This window comes from Amblyraja radiata, chromosome 1 (assembly GCF_010909765.2).
Source record: "Amblyraja radiata isolate CabotCenter1 chromosome 1, sAmbRad1.1.pri, whole genome shotgun sequence".
NCBI lineage: Eukaryota > Metazoa > Chordata > Chondrichthyes > Rajiformes > Rajidae > Amblyraja > Amblyraja radiata.
This window is the reverse complement of record NC_045956.1, coordinates 185,260,780-185,276,908: the sequence shown is the minus strand read 5'-3', so window position 1 is coordinate 185,276,908 and position 16,129 is coordinate 185,260,780. Positions and strand designations below refer to the sequence as shown.

The 16,129-nt window shown below is 46.4% G+C and overlaps 1 protein-coding gene across 1 annotated transcript in view; it reads left to right on the top strand.

Annotated features, from left to right (window-relative positions):
• LOC116987847 (dedicator of cytokinesis protein 2-like) overlaps nucleotides 1–16,129 on the top strand; it is a 1,012,655-nt gene that overhangs the window by 873,676 nt on the left and 122,850 nt on the right. The window lies entirely within an intron of this gene.

Below are 16,129 nucleotides of genomic sequence, written 5' to 3'. Positions count from 1 at the left end.
TCCTGAGCTCCAAGGAATAGAGTCCTGGGCTGCCCAACCTCTCCCCATAGCTCAAGCCCTCGAGTCCTGGAAACATCCTCGTAAATCATCTCTGCACTCTATCCAGCTTCTTCTTCTTGCGTATGGCGTGCACAGCCTAAAGTTGTAGGACAACTTGTTCTATTTGATCTTATTTGATTGTGCACGCCAGGTTGATTGCATCCGTCGAAACAGGGCAGACCACGTGAAGGTTGCAATCTCCCACCCCCTCTTTCCAGCTGAATTTCTTTAGCAGGGTGACCAAAATCAAACATGACACTGTACCAATTGGTCCATGTGACAATAAATGTGAACTTGAACTTGAACTTAAATTGCGGCCTTGCCAACATCTTGTACATTGTGGAATAACTACATCATAGAAAGAGGAAGTTTGGCCCATCAACTTCTCACCATGCCCATAGAACTGTTTAAGTAACAGGGGAAGTACAACGGGATGTGGGGGTCCTTGTTCATCAGTCACTGAAAGTAAGCATGCAGGTACAGCAGGCAGTGAAGAAAGCAAATGGCATGTTGGCCTTCATAACAAGAGGAGTTGAGTATAGGAGCAAAGAGGTCCTTCTGCAGTTGTACAGGGCCCCAGTGAGATCACACCTGGAGTATTGTGTGCTGTTTTGGTCTCCAAATTTGAGGAAGGACATTCTTGCTATAGAGGGAGTGCAGCGTAGATTTACAAGGTTAACTCCAGGGATGGCGGGACTGTCATATGCTGAGAGAATGGAGCAGCTGGGCTTGTACACTCTGGAGTTTAGAAGGATGAGAGGGTTTCTTATTGAAACATATAAGATTATTAAGGGATTGGACACGCTAGAGGCAGGAAACATGTTCCCAATGTTGGGGGAGTCCAGGACCAGGGGCCACAGTTTAATGCCCCTGTCCCACTTAGGGAACCTGAACAGAAACCTCTGGAGACTTTGCGCCCCACCCAAGGTTTCCGTGCGGTTCCTGGAGGTTGCAGGTGGTTGCCGGAGGTTGCAGGTAGTGGAAGCAGGTAGGGAGACTGACAAAAACCTCCAGGAACCACATGGAAACCTTGGGTGGGGCGCAAAGTCTCCAGAGGTTTCCGTTCAGGTTTCCTAAGTGGGACAGGGGCATTAGCATAAGGGGTAAGCCATTTAGAGTGGAGATGAAGAAACACTTTTTCACCCAGATAGTTTTGAATCTGTGGAATTCTCTGCTGCAGAGGGAGGTGGAGGCCGATTCTCTGGATACCTTCAAGAGAGAGCTAGATAGAGCTCTTAAAAATAGCGGAGTCAGGGAATATGGGGAGAAGGCAGGAACGGGGTACTGATTGTGGATGATCAGCCATGATCACATTGAATGGTGGTGCTGGCTCGAAGGGCTGAATGGCCTACTCCTGCACCTATTGTCTATTGTCTATTGCCAACTTGTACCTTTGGCCCAATATGTAAACCTATTTCAGTTGTTTTTCGAATAATGCACGAATGATGGCACCATGATGCAGCAATCACTCCCAGTATAGGTGAATGTTAGAACATAGAAAAGGCCTGAAGAAGGGTCTCGACCCGAAACCTCACCCGTTCCTTTTCGCCAGAGATGCTGCCTGTCCCGCGGTGTTACTCCAGCATCTTGTGTCTATCTATTGAGAAGTACAGCACAGTTAGAGGCCCTTCGCCCCACAATGTCTGTACCAACATGCCTAGATGAACTAATGTCATCTGCCTGTACACGATCCATGTTAGGAGAATCGGGAGGAGGAAATGGGAGTGTGAGAGAGATAAATGTAATCAAAAGGAACTGCAGATGCTGGTTTGTACCAAAGATAGACATAAAATGCTGGAGTAACTCAGCCCTGTAGAAGGGTCCAGATCCAAAACATCACCCATCCATTTTCTCTAGAGACGCTGCATGACCCGCTTAGTTCTGTATTCATGTCTACTATGTTCTGTTGTGCTGAAGCAAAGCAAGAATTTCATTGTCCTATCTGGGACACATGACACTAAACTCTCTTGAATCTTGAATCTCCAGCACTTTTATAAGGTCACATGTTCTAGGTGCACAATTAGGCCATTCGGCCCATCAGGCCTACTCCGCCACTCATTCATGGTTGACCTATCTCTCCCTCTCAGCACCATTCTCCTGCCTTCTACCCGTAACTCCTGACACCCGTACTGATCAAGACTCTATATCAATCTACGTCTTTAAAAGATTCATTCACACGGTCTCCACAGTCTTGAATTCCGCAGATTCACCACTCTCTTGACTAAAGAAATTCCTCTTCATCTCGTTCCTAACAGAACGTCCTTTTATTGTGAGGCTGTGCCCTCTGGTCCTAGACTCTCCCACTGGTGGAAACACCCTCTCCACATCTGCTGTTATTCAGGCTTTTCACTGTTCGGTAGGTTTGTGTCTATCTGTGTGTGAGAGAGAGAGAGAGTTATGCAGGAAGAGATGGAGAGGAAGAGTACTGATGTTGGAGACTAAAAGCTGGAGTAACTCAGCGGGACAGGCAGCAGCATCTCCGGAGAGAAGGAACGGGTGACGTTTCGGGTCGAGACCCTTCTTCTATCCTCAGTTTCAACCAGCATCTGCAGTTTCTTCCTACATGGATCTTATTGAAACATATAAGATTATTAAGGGCTTGGACACGCTAGAGGCAGGAAACATGTTCCCGATGTTGGGGGAGTCCAGAACTTAAGAATCCACAGTTTAAGAATAAGGGGTAAGCCATTTAGAACGGAGACGAGGAAACACTTTTTCACACAGAGAGTGGTGAGTCTGTGGATTTCTCTGCCTCAGAGGACGGTGGAGGCAGGTTCTCTGGATGCCTTCTAGAGAGAGCTAGATAGGGCTCTTAAAGATAGCGGAGTCAGGGGATATGGGGAGAAGGCAGGAACGGGGTACTGATTGGGGATGATCAGCCGTGATCACATTGAATGGAGGTGCTGGCTCGAAGGGCCGAATGGCCTACTCCTGCACCTATTGTCTATTGTCTATTGGAACGGTACTGATTGATTAGCTCGATGAGCTGGCATAGCCTTGAAGGGCAGAAAGGCCTCTTGTGTCAGAATGAAATATAATATCAGGAATAATGGGAACAGCTTCTCCCTATTCATCTGGCATAAATCCATCATTACCATTATGTAACTTTTCCCATTGGAAACTTATTTTCTGCAGACATTGCCTTGTGAGTACCGATAAATGCAGGGTTGCTTGATGCTGTCGGGCACATGCTGAATCATTCATTTCCCGCAATTCATTAATACACTGTTCAGGATGAATTGTTCTGACATTTATTACCATATTACCATATTTGTTCTGCTAGCATCTTTTCTGATAACAATTAAAAATGATTTATCTAAAATATTGAGATGAAGTTTACACTCATTAAGTTGATAGATGGGGAACCAGCCGGGAGAGAGAAGGGAGGGTGGAGTGTGGTGGTGGGGGTGGGGGTAGAAGGTTGCTATTTACACATCCAGTCAACAATGAAGACTCTTGTGTTATGCTGCAAGATCAGAACTGCACCAGCCGAGGATCTATACAACTTCCTCAGGCACCTGATGGGAGTTTTATCAAACAAAGTTTTATTAAACAACACCAAGACAAAGTTTGACACCGAACAGGGGATCATAAGATCATGTGAAAGGAGCAGAATTAGGCCATTCGGCCCATCAAGTCTACTCCACCGTTCAATCATGGCTGATCTATCTTTCCCTCTCAACCCCATTCCCCAGCCCGCTCCCCACAATCCCTGACACCCGTACTAATCAAGAATCTATCTCTCTCTGCCTTCAAAATATCCATTGACCTGGCCTCCACAGCCTTCTGTGGCAAAGAATTCCACAGATTCACCACCCTCTGACTGAATAAATCCCTCCTCATCCCATGCCTTCTCTCCATACCCCCTGATCCCTTTAGCCACAAGGGCCACATCTAACTCCCTCTTAAATATAGCCAATGAACTGGCCTGAACTACCTTCTGTGGCAGAGAATTCCACAGATTCACCACTCTCTGTGTGAAAAATGATTTTCTCATCTCGGTCCTAAAAGATTTCCCCATTATCCTTAAACTGTGACCCCTTGTTCTGGACTTCCCCAACATTGGGAATAATCTTCCTGCATCTAGCCTGTCCAACCCCTTAAGAATTTTGTAACTTTCTATAAGAACCCTCCTCAATCTTCTAAATTCTAGCGAGTACAATCCGAGTCTATCAAGACTTTCTTCATATGAAAGTCCTGCCATCCCAGGAATCAGTCTGGTGAACCTTCTCTGTACTCCCTCTATGGCAACAATGTCCTTCCGCAGATTAGGAGACCAAAACTGTGAGCAATACTCCAGGTGTGGTCTCACCAAGACCCTGTACAACTGCAGTAGAACCTCCCTTCTCTTATACTCGAATCCTTTTGCTATGAATGCTAACATACCATTCGCTTTCTTCACTGCCTGCTGCACCTGCATGCCTACTTTCAATGACTGGTGTACCATGACACCCAGGTCTCGTTGCATCTCCCCTTTTCCTAATCGGCCACCATTCAGATAATTCGGCCACCATTCAGATAAGGGCTTGGACACGCTAGAGGCAGGAAACATGTTCCCGATGTTGGGGGAGTCCAGAACCAGGGGCCACAGTTTAAGAATAAGGAGTAAGCCATTTAGAACGGAGACGAGGACACTTTTTCTCACAGAGAGTGGTGAGTCTGTGGAATTCTCTGCCTCAGAGGGCAGTGGAGGCCGGTTCTCTGGATGCTTTCAAGAGAGAGCTGGATAGGGCTCTTAAAGATAGCGGAGTCAGGGGATATGGGGAGAAGGCAGGAACGGGGTACTGATTGGGGATGATCAGCCATGATCACATTGAATGGCGGTGCTGGCTCGAAGGCTGAATGGCCTACTCCTGCACGTATTGTCTATTGTCTATTGTCTATTGTCTGTAATGATCACCCTTTTAAGCAAGGCTCTGCAGGATGAATAAGGTTTGTTAAAGATAACATTTATCCGCTACTATGGATGAAGGAGTACTTTCCCGACCATGTTCTTTGTGCATTTGTGGAAGGGCCGAATGGCCTACTCCTGCACCCATTGTCTATTGTCTATCCGGCTGCTTACAGTATATCTGGTTCCCATCCAGACTACGGGTGCTTGGTGTAGATTTAAAATTGTCCCTCGCGTGTGTAGGATAGTGTTGATGCACGGGCATCGCTGGTCTGCGCGGACACGGTGGGCCAGGGGGGGGCCTGTTTCTGCACTGCGTCTCTTAACCAAACAAGAAATTTGCTCCGTAACTCCCTTGTCAATTCTTCCCTTCCCTCCCGTACCACCCCCTCCCTGGGCACTTTCCCTTGCAACCGCAAGAGATGCAACACTTGTCTCTTTACCTCCCCCCTCGACTTCATTCAAGGACTCAAGCAGTCGTTCCAGGTGCGACAAAGGTTCACCTGTATCTCCTCCAACCTCATCTACTGCATCCGCTGCTCTAGATGTCAGCAGATCTATATCGGTGAGACCATGCGGAGGTTGGGCGATCGTTTCGCCGAACACCTCCGCTCGGTCCGCAATAACCAACCTGATCTCCCGGTGGCTCAGCACTTCAACTCCCCCTCCCATTCCCAATCCGACCTCTCTGTCCTGGGTCTCCTCCATGGCCAGAGCGAGCAACACCGGAAATTGGAGGGACAGCGCTTCATATTCCGCTTGGGGAGTCTGCATCCTGCGGGCATGAACATTGAATTCTCCCAATTTTGTTAGCCCTTGCTGTCTCCTCCCATCCCCCAGCCTTCGGGCTCCTCCTCCTTTTTCCTTTCTTCTCCCCGCCCCCCCACCCCCCATCAGTCTGAAGAAGGGTTTCGGCCCGAAACGCTGCCTATTCCCTTCGCTCCATAGATGCTGCTGCACCCGTTGAGTTTCTCCAGCTTTTTTGTGTACCTTCGATTTTCCAGCATCTGCAGTTCCTTCTTAAACACAAGAAATCTGGTCCATCTGGATAGCTTGCAAATGAAAAGCTTTTCTGTGTTCCCTGGTACACGTGACGATAATAAATGTAAACCTTCAGTAATAAGTACTGGGGAAGCAGCTGTGATGGCATGCTTCTGGGTTCTCATGGGGAACCTTCATATCCACACAGAACTGTGATGTCGGAATGTAAAGCTGTGCGTGCAGAATCCCAGATGCTTCCATGGACAAGCATGGCTCAGGCAGTAAGATGCAGAATATAACCGCTGGCATTTATCATTTTAACAACGCCCAAAGTGCTTAAAAAGAGAATAATCAGACAAAATCAAAAAGCAATGCTGGAAATCTGAGATAGATCTAACAAAACTACAGGGCTATGCTGAAAATACTAACAGTTGATATGAGATCCCTTCTAGCAGGCAAACCAGACCATTTCCAAAAGATTTGGTCTCCATTTATCGACTTACTACAAGTATAAGGTGCAACAGAATTCTGAAAATAAATGGTTTCAGGACCTGGTGAGGGGGGAGGAAAAATACGAAGTTGGTATATGCCTTTTATCTCTTTTTTTACTTTGAATATATCTTCTGTTTTCTTTTTCTTTTTTTCTTTTTCTATGGCTTACTTCTTAACTTTTTTTCGAATTTTTTGTGTCTTATTTTGATCACTCTTTCACACACTTACTATCCTATCTCGCTTTCTTTACTTTACTCCATTTTTAAAGTGTTACAGGAAATGTATTATGTTATTTTTGGCTTATATTATTCTAATGTACACTACTTCTAATAAATAAAATTATTTAAAAAAAATAAAAAAATACTAACAGTTCAGTACTGAGTATTCAGTTGAGTACAGAAGTTAGGAGGCCATGTTGCAGTTATGTAAGAGTTATGCAGGGCCCGAGTGAGAACTAGTGGTCTCATTAGGGCCCTGCAGTTGTATAGAGCCCTAGCGAGACCACACCTTGAGTATTGTGTGCAGTTTTGGTCTCCAAATTTGAGGAAGGACATCCTTGCTATTGAGGGAGTGCAGCGTAGGTTCACGAGGTTAATTCCCGGGATGGCGGGACTGTTGAGGCCAGTTCATTGGCTATATTTAAGAGGGAGTTAGATGTGGCCCTTGTGGCTAAAGGGATCAGGGGGTATGGAGAGAAGGCAGGTACAGGATACTGAGTTGGATGATCAGCCATGATCATATTGAATGACAGTATAGGCTCGAAGGGCCGAATGGCCTACTCCTGCACCTATTTTCGATGTTTCTATGTTTCCATGACTGTCATATGTTGATAGAATGGAGCGGCTGGGCTTGTACACTCTGGAATTTAGGATGAGAGGGGATCTTATTGAAACATGTAAGATTATTAACGGATTGGACACGCTAGAGGCACGAAAGATGTTCCCGATGTTGGGGGAGTCCAGAACCAGGGGCCACAGTTTAAGACTAAGGGGTGGGCCATTTAGAACGGAGATGAGGAAACACTTTTTCACCCAGAGAGTTGTGAGTCTGTGGAATTCTCTGCCTCAGAGGGCGGTGGAGGCCAATTCTCTGGATGCTATCAAGAGAGAGTTTATCTAACTTAAAAATAGCGGAGTCAGGGGATATGGGGAGAAGGCAGGAACGGGGTACTGATTGGGGATGATCTGCCATGATCACATTGAATGCGGTGCTGGCTCGAAGGGCCGAATGGCCGACTCCTGCACTTATTGTCTATTGTCTATGTAAGACGTTGGTGAGGCCGCACTTAGAGTGTTGTGTGGGAAGGAACTGCAGATGCTGGTTTAAACTGAAGATAGGCACAAAACGCTGGAGTAAATAACTCAGCTGGTCAGACAGCACCACTGAAGAAAAGGAATAGGTGACGTTTCAAGCCGAGACACTTCTTCAGACTGAGAGTAAGGGGAGAGGGAATCTTGAGATATGGAAGTGTAAGGACAATGATAAAGAAATGTAGAATGGTTCATTGTTAGCTGAAGGGAACGTGACAAGGAGGTTTACAATCAGTAAATTAATCAGGACAGTGAAACTAGTCAGAGAACTGGTGTGAGGGAGGGATGGAGAGAGTGGGAGAGCAAGGGCTATCTTAGTTAGAGAATCAATATTCATACCGCTGGGGTGTAAACTGCCCAAGCAAAATATGAGGTGCTGTTCCTCAAATTTGCCCTGGGCCTCACTCTGGCAATGGGGGAGGCCCAGGACAGAATGATCAGTGCGGGAATGGGATGGGGAGTTAAAGTGTTCAGCAACTGGGGTATCAGGTAGGTCTGGCCAGACTGAGCGGAGGTGTTCAGCGAAACGATCGCCGAGCCTGCGCTTGGTCTTGCCGATATACAAGAGTCCATACCTGGGACAGCGGATGCAGTAGATGAGGTTGGAGGAGGTGCAAGTGAACCTCTGCCTCACCTGGAAAGACTGTCGGGGTCCTTGGGACAGGTGTGACCTTCGTGGGTTCCCTCCGAGATTTTCGGTTTCCTCCCACACTCCAAAGCCCTTTACGTTTGTAGATGAATTGGCTTGGTGTAAATGTAAAAATTGTCCCTATTCAAGTTCAAGTTCAAGTGAGTTTATTGTCATGTGTCCCTGTATAGGACAATGAAATTCTTGCTTTGCTTAAGCACACAGAAAATAGTAGGCATTTACTACAAAACAGATAAATGTGTCCATATACCATGATATAAATATATACACACATGAATAAATAAACTGGTAAAGTGCAAATAGCAGAAAGTGGTTGCTAATATTCAGAGTTTTGTCCGAGCCAGGTTTAATAGCCTGATGGCTGTGGGGAAGTAGCTATTCCTGAACCTGGTTGTTGCAGTCTTCAGGCTCCTGTACCTTCTACCTGAAGGTAGCAGGGAGATGAGTGTGTGGCCAGGATGGTGTGGGTCTTTGATGATACTGCCAGCCTTTTTGAGGCAGCGACTGCGATAAATCCCCTCGATGGAAGGAAGTGTGTAGGATACTGTTAGTGTGCGGGGATCGCTAGTCGGTGCGGTCTCGGTGGGCTGAGGGCCTGTTTACGTTCTGTATCGCTAAACTAAACTAAACTAATGCACTCTGCTTCTCTGTCTTTTAACGCAAACCTCCCTTTTTAAACATTTGCTGAGGAAGGGTCTCGACCCGAAATGTCACCTATTCCTCCGCTCCATAGATGCTGCCTCACCTGCTGAGTTTCTCCAGCGTTTATGTCCACTATCCGTTTAACGCCCTCATTCAACAAGTATTAGGTGACACTTTCTAAATCCTGCTCTTCTTGGGATCCTTTCATTCATTATATGTGTCTACTGCATCTGGAACTTGTTATGGCGGGGGTGCCGTCGAGTAGGCTGCCCTGCCTGCAGCTGTTCGGCCTTTCACCCTTTTATTATTTTTAGTATGTTAAAAGGTTTTGGCTTGGAGGTCTAGTCTTTTTATGTGGGGGGGCGGGGAAGGGGGAAACTGTATTTCTCATTCCCTACCTGGTCGGAGATGCGGTTTTCCTCCGAGCCGCATCTTCGCCCTCTCCTCGCGGCCTACCAACGGGACTGGAGCGGCGTTTCCTGCCGGGACCGGCCAGAACTTCAGCTTCGGCGGTGGTACGGCTCTGAAGCGCCATCACGGAACGGGCGATGCCTTGCCCGGGTTGTCGTGCGGTGGGCTCCGGAGTGCTGAGACCGCCGACTCCAACATCACGGATCTGTGGCTGCGGGCGTCTAACTGTGGGCAGCGCTGGGTTTAAACCCTGCGGAGCCTGGGATCTCTCGCCGAGATCGCCAGTGTCGGAGCTCCGACCAGCGCGGCCTGTGGACTTCGGGAGCCACGGTCTCCGGGTAGGAAGCGGCCGTTCCAGACATTCCAAGCCTCTGAAGAATGTTCTTCCGATGCCGGAGCTCCATCATCCAGCGAGAGGGCCTGTAACATCAGGCTGTCCACTGCTGAGGCCTCAATAGGCCCAACCACCGATGAACAAGAGGTGGAGGACTGGACTTTGCTGCCTTCCCTCACAGTGGGAACCATTGTGGGGGGACGTTTTTATGTTTTATGTTAAATTCTTTAATGTTGTGTCTTATTTTTATTGGTTTGCTGCAAATGGGAACTCAAATTTCACTGAACCAATTGGTGTACGTGACAATAAATGTCCTTTGTCCTTTGTCCTTACTGGATATAACTCATTACATGATTTCAAGTTATTATGCTCCACAATGCTGCCCGCATTATGGGCCTGTCCCACTTACGCCACTTTTTTCGGCGACTACAGGAGACTATGAGGTCGCCACAAGGTCGCCCCATGTTTGCTGGAGGTTGCCGAGTTGCCGCCTGCACGGCGGTGAGGAGCTCCCGCATTCTCGTAACCAGTCGCGGCCTCATTATGGTCGCCGCTAAATTTTCAACATGTCGAAACATTAGCGGCGACCAGAATTTAGACGCCATGGAGAGTAGCGAGAATTCTCATGCCACAGATACAGTGGTAGTGGGTCGCCAGGAGGTCGTAGGTTGTTGTAGGTTCTCGTAGGTTGTAGCCGGTGCTGACCGGTGAATTTCATTGGGAAAAATAAAAAGTAAACAGTAGTTTTCAGAACCAAGGATAACCGCGGTGATGTTAAATGTCCGCCGAGCTTCACAGCCGTGTATATCTGGCTTTGTAAAGGTTGTCTCCCCCCCCTCCCACCTCTCCCACCTCTCGCCCCCCTGTTTTAAAGGACTTACGTGACCCTTCCTTCACACTGTGCTTTCACCGTCTTAATTACAGCACCAACCTTCCTGTTCATCGCGGTGTGTGTCTGTATCACCTTGGCTTTGCATCATGTGATTTTCACTCAGACAGCGCTCCCCCCGCTTGCCCTGTCCCCCGCCGGCTGGTGAAGGAAGCGATGTGTGTGTGTGTGTGTGTGTGTGTGTGTGTGTGTGTGTGTGTGTGTGTGTGTGCGTGCGTGCGTGCGTGCGTGCGTGCGTGCGTGCGTGCGTGCGTGTGCGCGCGTGTGTTCCACTCTGACAGTCGCCGCTCCAGTCGCCAGTTTTTCAGCGACCTGCTTCGACTTGACAGTCGCCGGCAGTCGCCTGAAAAATCGCCAATGTGGGACAGGCTCATTCGGCTCACAGGCAAAGTCAACGCATGATCAGGGCTTTCTCATTCAGACTTGCAGTGACTCCAAGACAATAAAGGCTTTCAATTATCCGCTGATTTCTGCAATTAACTGAGGGTTGCAGCCAGCATCGGGGCTAATTGTTCCAAATTGTCGGCAGGTGTGCAGGTTCATATGCAAGCTGAAGTTGTGGGAGAACTTGTACTATTTGATCTTGTTGATTGTGCACGCCGGGTTGATTGCATTCGTCAAAACAGGGCGGACCACGTGAAGGTTGCAATCTCCCACCCCACGTGGGTAGGTTATTTTTCAATTAAGATCTTCACAGGTCGGGCAAGCATGTTCGTGCCGACAAGACTGGACAAGAACTGAAATGGAATGAAACTAACAGTGGCAAACTAATTAGGGTTTCACAAGTCACGAGGCTGATGGAATACTCTGCCTGAGTGGAGGAGTGTGGCTAAAACAGCCAAGAAGGATAGCAGAAGGATTTGAGTATAGGAGCAGGGAGGTTCTACTGCAGTTGTACAGGGTCTTGGTGAGACCACACCTGGAGTATTGCGTACAGTTTTGGTCTCCAAATCTGAGGAAAGACATTCTTGCCATAGAGGGAGTACAGAGAAGGTTCACCAGACTGATTCCTGGGATGGCAGGACTTTCATTTGAAGAAAGACTGGATAGACTCGGCTTGTACTCGCTAGAATTTAGAAGATTGAGGGGGGATCTTATAGAAACTTACAAAATTCATAAGGGGTTGGACAGGCTAGATGCAGGAAGATTGTTCCCGATGTTGGGGAAGTCCAGAACAAGGGGTCACAGTTTAAGGATAATGGGGAAATCCTTTAGGACCGAGATGAGAAAAACATTTTTCACACAGAGAGTGGTGAATCTCTGGAATTCTCTGCCACAGAAGGTAGTTGAGGCCAGTTCATTGGCTATATTTAAGAGGGAGTTAGATGTGGCCATATAACCATATAACCATATAACAATTACAGCACGGAAACAGGCCATCTCGACCCTTCTAGTCCGTGCCGAACATATAATCTCCCCTAGTCCCATATACCTGCGCTCAGACCATAACCCTCCATTCCTTTCCCATCCATATAACTATCCAATTTATTTTTAAATGATAAAAACGAACCTGCCTCCACCACCTTCCCTGGAAGCTCATTCCACACAGCTACCACTCTCTGAGTAAAGAAGTTCCCCCTCATGTTACCCCTAAACTTCAGTCCCTTAATTCTCAAGTCATGTCCCCTTGTTTGAATCTTCCCTACTCTCAGTGGGAAAAGCTTTTCCACGTCAACTCTGTCTATCCCTCTCATCATTTTAAAAACCTCTATCAAGTCCCCCCTTAACCTTCTGCGCTCCAAAGAATAAAGCCCTAACTTGTTCAACCTTTCTCTGTAACTTAGTTGCTGAAACCCAGGCAACATTCTAGTAAATCTCCTCTGTACTCTCTCTATTTTGTTGACATCCTTCCTATAATTAGGCGACCAAAATTGTACACCATACTCCAGAATTGGCCTCACCAATGCCTTGTACAATTTTAACATTACATCCCAACTTCTATACTCAATGCTCTGATTTATAAAGGCCAGCACACCAAAAGCTTTCTTTACCACCCTATCTACATGAGATTCCACTTTCATGGAACTGTGCACAGTTATTCCCAGATCCCTCTGTTCACCTACATTCTTCAATTCCCTACCATTTACCATGTACGTCCTATTTTGATTTGTCCTGCCAAGATGTAGCACCTCACACTTATCAGCATTAAACTCCATCTGCCATCTTTCAGCCCACTTTTCCAACTGGCATAAATCTCTCTGTAGACTTTGAAACTCTACTTCATTACCCGCAACCCCACCTATCTTAGTATCATCTGCATACTTACTAATCCAATTTACCACACCATCGTCCAGATCATTGATGTACATGACAAACAACAGTGGACCCAACACAGATCCCTGTGGCACCCCACTCGTCACTGGCCTCCAACCTGACAAACAACCATCCACCATTACTCTCTGGCATCTCCCATTCAGCCACTGTTGAATCCATCTTGCTACTCCACCATTAATACCCAACCATTGAACCTTGTGGCTAAAGGGATCAGGGGGTATGGAGAGAAGGCAGGTACGGGGTACTGAGTTGGATGATTAGCCATGATCATATTGAATGGCGGTGCAGGCTCGAAGGGCCGAATGGCCTACTCCTGCACCTATTTTCTATGTTTCTATGTTTCTACGAATCTCAATGCCACCCTGGATAAAGTAGTGATGTTACAAAACTTACCTTCAGCGGCGCTGCAGTTCTGCCACTGGCCGTGTGCGCTACTTTGGCGCCTTTGGGGGGGGCGGGATTGAAATGCCGTTTTCTACTGCCTGTCGGAGGCGGATTTCCTCGGGCTGCTAACTGCTGAAGAATAATCAATCCAACTTCCGTACCCGATTTTTTTTTTTTTTTAATCGCGAGACAATTTAATAATTTGATTAAAATAAAAAGCGACTTCTAATGCCCTCAACGCCTACAATGTGACGTTGTGTATTTTACATATAAACTTGTTTCTCGAGATGGCTTGAATCTAATTTTCATTTGCGAAAATGTGATTTGGGCCCCATGCGAAACGGCAGTGTTTTTCATGCCGATATGGGGTTCAAATTCACCGCAAATGCAACGTTCCAATCGATCGCGTTCCAAAAAAACCCACTCACAAGATGATTTAAATGCTCTTTTTTTTGGACAATCATGTCATACTTGTCTATATTTTGTGTTAGAGTCTATCCATAGTCAATATTTTTATACTAAATGTCAGTCTTAGTCCCATGTATTGTGCAAAAAAAATAATTTTTGATTATATTGAGTGGATGTTTCTAGATTAATTTATGGGAATTAAACATCAAATTCCTTCCGTCTGGCATATAAATTCATGACAGTGAGATTTAAAAATCATGTTATATTGTGAATTTCTTGTGTGAATGGGATTAGTTTGTTATTTGGATACTTAGGCTATTTAAAAAATATATCCTTTTCTTAAGAAATGGAATCTACAGGACATTCTTCATGGGAACGTAGTGGGCAGAAAGGCATGTCATGCGTGGTTTGAAGAGCAAAAACTTGATATGCCAATGTACCAGCTAGCAACTGATCTTCTCCATAAAGACTTGGTCTAGTGCTAGAAATTGTAATGTATTTACCTATCTGTTACAGACTTACAGCATATAATACAATTATATTAAAGTTCTGATCTTGAGAATATCACATTTTTTAATTTTCAAGGCAGTCTGGGTGTTTATCAATATTTCCGTCAATTTTGTAATTAGCTACAATTAGGTAATTAAATAATTCTATGCTTTAATTTCAGGTCATCCAAGTAAGATGTTTCATATTTGTTTCAGAATGCTTCAATCTATAATAACTGAAAATTTCATTCAGTTCTCTTAATGTTTAAGAAAGTTATGGCCATTTAACTGTCCTCGATCACAGCTTTTGTGTTAAGTCAATGGAAAAGCAATAGGGAACATGAGTATGAAAAAGGCCATAACTGTTTTAATATTGAAGATATGAAAGTGAATTAGGTGTCAAATTAAACTTCTTATTATGCTTTATCTGATGGGATAAATTGCAGACTTGATTTTAAAAATCTCAAAATGTTGTAACATTGCTAGATAAAGCAGACCACCTCGATCAGTCACACAGTGATACACTGTGGAAACAGGCCCTTCGGCCCAATGTGCCCATGCTGACCAACATGTCCCATCTACACTAGTCCTACCTGCCTGCATTTGGCCCATATCCCTCCAAACCTATCCTATCCAACCTCATCTATTGCATCCGCTGCTCCAGGTGTCAACTTCTCTACATCGGTGAGACCAGGCGCAGGCTTAGCGATCGTTTCGCCCAACATCTCCGCTCGGTTCGCATTAACCAACCTGATCTCCCGGTGGCTCAGCACTTCAACTCCCCCTCCCATTCCGAATACAACCTTTCTGTCCTGGGCCTCCTCCATGGCCAGAGTGAGGACCACCGTAAATTGGAGGAGCAGCACCTCATATTCCGCTTGGGCAGCGGCATTAACATTGACTTCTCTAATTTCAGGTAGTCCCTGCTTTCTCTTCCCCTTCCCAGCGCTCCATCAGCCCACTGACTCCACCTCATCCTTTCTTCTTCCCGCCCTCCCCCCCCCACCACCCTCACATCAGTCTGAAGAAGGGTTTTCGACCTGAAAAGTTGCCTATTTCCTTCGCTCCATAGATGCTGCTGCACCCGCTGAGTTTCTCCAGCATTTTTGACTACCTTCGATTTTCCAGCATCTGCAGTACCTTCTTAAACACTACCCATGTACCTGTCCACATATCATTGAATGTTGTGTTGGTATCTGCCTCATCTACCTCCTCCGAGTATTTGTTCCATACACCCACTCCACAGTGTGTAAGAAAAGTTCCCTTTACACCTATCTCTTTCCACATACATCCCCCCCTCTGGCTGTACCATTCACTTCCTCTCTTCTTCTCTCTAACCTTTTGTCTCCTATTAATCTCTGGCTTGTGTCCACACATCTGCCAATTACCCCCCCACACCCCACCTTCACCTGTGTCCACCTATCGCTTGCCAGGCTTTGTCCTGCCCCCACCTCTCTTTTAGACAATAGACAATAGGTGCAGGATGTAGGCCATTCGGCCCTTCAAGCCAGCACCGCCATTCAATGTGATCATGGCTGATCATCCCCAATCAGTACCCCGTTCCTGCCTTCTCCCCATATCCCCTGACTCCGCTATCTTTAAGAGCCCTATCTAGCTCTCTCTTGAAAGCATCCAGAGAACCGGCCTCCACCGCCCTCTGAGGCAGAGAATTCCACAGACTCACCACTCTCTGTGTGAAAAAGTGTTTCCTCTTCTCCGTTCTAAATGGCTTACCCCTTATTCTTAAACTGTGGCCCCTGGTTCTGGACGAACCCCAACATCGGGAACATGTTTCCTGCCTCTAGCCTGTCCAAGCCCTTAACAATCTTATATGTTTCAATAAGATACCCTCTCATCCTTCTAAACTCCAGAGTGTACAAGCCCAGCTGCTCCATTCTCTCAGCATATGATAGTCCTGCCATCCCAGGGAATTAACC